Source organism: Pteropus vampyrus, unplaced genomic scaffold (genome assembly GCF_000151845.1).
Source record: "Pteropus vampyrus isolate Shadow unplaced genomic scaffold, Pvam_2.0 Scaffold197, whole genome shotgun sequence".
Classification (NCBI taxonomy): domain Eukaryota; kingdom Metazoa; phylum Chordata; class Mammalia; order Chiroptera; family Pteropodidae; genus Pteropus; species Pteropus vampyrus.
Genome location: NW_011888978.1, coordinates 2,259,044 through 2,264,108, shown reverse-complemented (window position 1 = coordinate 2,264,108; position 5,065 = coordinate 2,259,044). Strand labels below are relative to the sequence as shown.

General features: G+C 41.1%; 1 protein-coding gene and 1 non-coding gene across 2 annotated transcripts in view; one reads left to right on the top strand and one right to left on the bottom strand.

The window, feature by feature from the left end:
* Positions 1-5,065, top strand: part of RNF130 (ring finger protein 130) — a 95,429-nt gene that overhangs the window by 87,159 nt on the left and 3,205 nt on the right. The window lies entirely within an intron of this gene.
* LOC111746704 lies at positions 4,546-4,664 on the bottom strand. Its single transcript, XR_002783227.1, has one exon. It is a non-coding gene; the product is annotated as a 5S ribosomal RNA (ribosomal RNA).

Here is a 5,065-nt window from a genome sequence, read left to right as displayed (position 1 = left end):
GCGTACATTTTTCCTAATTTAAAATATATGCAGGTAAAAAAAGTAGATTTTGTATGGGTTCTGAATGTTCATTTTGATGTTAATGAAAACCTTATAAATTCGCTGTACCAATAAGGAATATATATATAATCCAAGAAGCAGTGGCTACACTGTTGTCTAAAAGAACGATTTTGTGAAGTCTTTTAATAATACAAACCAAGGTGGGCAGAGAATTCCTCATAGAACTCAGCATCCTGGAATCCTGAAGAACAGCTCACCACCTGTAAAATCCAATGAAAGTAGAATCATCCTTTCTAGGAGAATTCCTAGGCACACGTAGTATTATTGCATAGTTGGAGGACTCGTGGAAATCGGATGCAGAAGCACGCGTGGTAAGCACAGCCGTTGCACACAACAGTCGGCATTCCAGGCGCAAACTTCTCTTCCACCTCACCACGTAGAGGGACTTTCACTGTGTAACGCTTTGCTAAACCAGCCCTAGTAAGTGTGCTCTAGGAAACATTTAGAGTTAAGACTTGTTTGGATGTCAGATTGATGCTCAGGTTATTTTTGAGATTCTCAGTAAATACCATTTTTGGAATGTTACGATACAGACTTTGAAAAGTTAAGGGAAAATGTGAACTGACTTCCTGGATCTAGAGAGAGACTAGATAAAAACCCTTAGAGTTCTGTGTACCAGAGGGTTCTCCACTCTTTAACGGGCCAAGTCCTTGGGAAGCACCTACCCTTCCTACTTCTGTGTGACAGAGCCAGAACAGCCAGTGCTGCTTCCCAGTGGTGGGGCTCTGAAGGGTAGACCTTTCCAGGAGCCTCCAGTAACATGTCCTTTTAAAACAGAGACTATAAGTAACCCGTGCATAAAGGGCAAGAATGTAGATGTGAATGCCGTGGAAGGCCAGCCGGCGGACCTTTGGGAACCACTACTCCATGTTTCTAAGCCATTCTCTAAGAATGATGACATAACCATGCAGAAATGACAGAATGAAGAAGGAAAGCTTATAAGTATGGCTAGTCCACTTTACTGTCACTTAGTCAACAAATGAAAAATCTCTGTCTGTGTGCAATTTTACATACGTCTTCTTACTGCACGGTGTTTTGGTGGCCACACCTGAACAGGAAGAAGTGTCCGGGCCGCGCTTCCTTTCTCCCTTGCAGCTTCCACCACTCCTTCCACTAACCTTCTCCACTTAGTAGCTCTCTGGCAAACCTCTTCCTGCCTCACTGCCTTGGGCCACTCTGGGCTTACAGCTCCGTTGACGTCTGCGGTCGTTGCTTTTGAGGGAAATGTTGACATCGATTTGACTTAAGCCTTCTCCCCAGAGTGATTTCCTCCCTTTGCTTTGTCAACAGAAGAATGGTTTATTATTGCCAGTTTTGGCCTCCTCAGTGCTCTCACACTCTGCTACATGATCATCAGAGCCACAGCTAGCTTGAATGCTAATGAGTAAGTAACAAATTGTTTTTTTGGATTGCATGTGCCAGATGATCCCAAGAAAACACCTAGAGTAATTTTCATAAAGATGATGAGAATTGGCTTTCACCAGTTTCACATGGATTCTGATGGGATCATACTTAGCAGAATCATTTATTTCATGAACAGTAACTCAGATTGGGCATTCACCTTGCTCTGCAACAATAGCTCACTTGAGAAAAGACCCAAGGGCTTTCATTAGCCACAAACTTAGAGCAAATCACTCATGTCACATACATGCCAAGGGAGCCAGTACAGACAAGGAACATACAGCAGGTCTGTGTCCTGATCACTGACAGGAACAGCCCCCAAGAGACTTTACTTGGAGCTTTGGGGGGAGTACAGGCACCCTTGACCAGAGGTCAAGGAACAGCAACTTGGATGTTTAGCCTGCAAGAAAGAAGCAATCGGGAAGACCCGCTGTTTCCAAATCCTAGGAAGACTGTTGGGGAAAACAAACTAATTGTAAACTGTATTTCCATAGGGCAAAATGAGGGCCAAAAGGTGGTTACAGGAAGGCAGATTTCACCTCTGTAGAAGAGCCTCTGTCAGCGAGGCTACTCACCAATGAGATGGTTTGCCAAGGGGCATGGGGGCATGCTCAGGACTAGGCAGCTGCGTGTTACTTGTCAGGGCTGCCGTAGGTGAGTTTTTCAGATGACGAAAACTTGGGCTAGATGACTGCTAAGGTCCATTCTGATCCAGTGATTTTCCAAGAATACCTTTCCACAGGAGTCAGATATAGAAAAGGGTTTTGGTTTTGTTTGTTTTGTTTCAAATTTGGGGCAGTTAACTGTAGGATATTATTCAGTCTTTTCATTTACTAGTATTCAGGCAAACTCCTTCAAGATGGAAGCGTCCCCAGAACACTGCCCAAATTCGAACCTAAATGGTACAGGTGGAAGTCACATGCTATCCATAGTACATTCTGTCTGCCATTTTAATTGATCAGTAATAACCAACCAAGCTCATGGAATTGATTTCAATTGAATTTTCATTGTCCAGCTGTAGAAACAGTGGGCAAGTGACCTCCACATCAGTGACATGTTTTATTACCTCTCAGCTGATCTGTTTGCTAGATACCCTTAAGAAGTGCCTTGGCATCCCTGACCTATTACATATTGGGGAGATGACATAATTAGCTGGCACTCTTCAGCCTTCAGATGAGTAGTTGTGGCCTCATCCAACAGGTCAACAGCTAGCTGCTGCTTTTGGGCTCACTTCAACACAGCACAGTGTTAACTGCTCAGATTCTAAAGGCAGATACACCTGGATCTGACTCCCTGCTCCTCCATTTTTTACTTGTGAGACTTGAGCAGTTATGTTTATCCGAAGCTCTTTTTAGTCATCCACAAAACAGGAATAACGGTCAAAGTACGTCGTAGGGTTGTTATGAGAGCGCAAAAAGTGCTTATTAGCACAGTGCCTGGTACATAATAAGTGCTCAATAAATGTTAGCCAAAATAATTTCTCTGAGGGTCTTTAAATTCTGTAAGATGGCCATCTACCTTGATCATTTGGCAAGTGAATCTACTTTTCTTCCATGAAATAGAATAGAGTCATAGGAGCTCTGTGAGTGCCTGTGAGTCAAACCTCAGTTTGGGGGGGGGACTGTTTATTTCACATGCAGTCACCTCTTTTGCCTACTCCATACCGACCCATCAGACTAGATAATAATGTAAGCCCACTTCTTAAAAATTCCACAAGTGAGTGAAAACCAGTCACAGTGAATAGTGGTACTCTGGGCACTTTTAGAAAGTTTTTAAGTAACTTAATGATCACCTTGCTGCCACTCAGAATCTGCCAGATGCTCGGTTCCTACATCAGGTATTTTAGAGAATGCTCAATAGACGTGTTACCTATTAGAGAACCTGGGCTACAATATTTCAGTTCCATGCATAAATTCCTGCATGACTCAGAATTTAAGTCATTGATCTTAGATCCATGTCTTAGTCCAACCCTTCTCCCATTGGCCTTTGTGGAAGGTTGATACTGCAGTTGTTCATTTGAATATTATTTCTGTGCCTTCAGTCAAAACCACCCTGAAAGACGATTTTCATGATCCCATTTTGAGAAGGAAATAGAGTGAGAGAGAGCATGTGTGTGTGTATGTACACATGGACACATGAATGATGGTCACCAGAATATTAATAGTGATTATCTCAATTTAGTGCACTCTTGGTTTAGGTGATGTTTTTCTCCTGTTGTGCTTTTATGTATTGATTTTTTAATAATATGATTTACTCAAATTTTTTAAAAACCTTTTTAATTTTAAGAGATAAAAAAAAATAGTCACTCTTACTCAGTGTCTCCCCAAAATGTGAATGAAAAATTCCTATGTGATTTTAATTCCAGAGAAAAGTTTATTTTAGCAAATAAATTCATAATTATTCATTAATTAATTCTTTGAAATTTATCTTATCTCCCTTTTTGCCTTTACCAAAAACTTACAGCCAAAACGAGATTACCTTTTCAATTTAATAACTTAATTTTCTAGGTAACCTCATTCATTTGTAAGATAGTCTTCTATATAAATAGATCCATCTTCTCACATTAGTGATCTGTCAGGAAATAGTAAACTTTACCTCAGTGTATACTACCTACTGTTACAGTTTACTTTTCTGACTGTATTACGCTGAACTTGTGTATTGTAATTTCAGCAAGACCTTGACCCAATCTACTCACTTGTGAAAACCTGTGGGCAAGATGAAGTAGTACCGGCCAGATGGAAGGGAAGGCATGTGGCACCAGACCCACCCAGGCTTCCACCACAGTGCGTGATTTACTGCCCCCTAGGGGTGAAAGCACTGCCACCATCCTCACCATGCACTCCACGGCTTGATGCTATTGGTTTAACTCCAACATCAATCCGAAGTCCATGTACCTGGGGTCACTTCCCTTCTCTTTTGATGAAATACTGTTTAAGTACGCAACCATGACAAAGTGCTTTAATTATTTTAACACTGCAAATCTTTGAGACTTTGCAAAATAAGCAGGATAGTAGTCAAAGAAGCAAATAAATGTAAGGTCAGTCTATTTTTATATATTTTCTTTTCTTTTTTTCTTTTTTTTAATGCCTACAGCACCTGGTATTCCTAGGTGGTCTCCCATCCAAGTACTAACCAGGCCCGACCCTGCTTAGCTTCAGAGATCAGACGAGATCAGGCACATTCAGGGTGGCATAGCCATAGTATATTTGCTCTTCATACCACCGTTCCTTAGTACCTAAGTAAGCAAGGTTATTGAAGTTCAATTCCCAGAGGAGGTTTTCTCTTCCTTTTCGTTATTCAAATAAACTTTGTTAAAGGCCATCATTAAAAGGCTTATATTTGTATCAAGCTATTTCTCCCACACTATAAGAAAAGTAAATATGTTTTTTTATTTGAGGAACAAGTTATAAGATGTGCAGATGGTTCAGGAGAGATTTTCAGTAGAATGGGAAGTTCAGCTAGGTATCCTCTATAGCCCTTGCTCAGTTCCTAGATATGGATTCACAGAAATCATGTCCTAAAATTTGTGGAAGAGTGTAGCTCAGACATTCAAGATTCAAGAAACTGTCTCAGTGGGAGGAAATGAATCTGCCGTGGTCAGCCT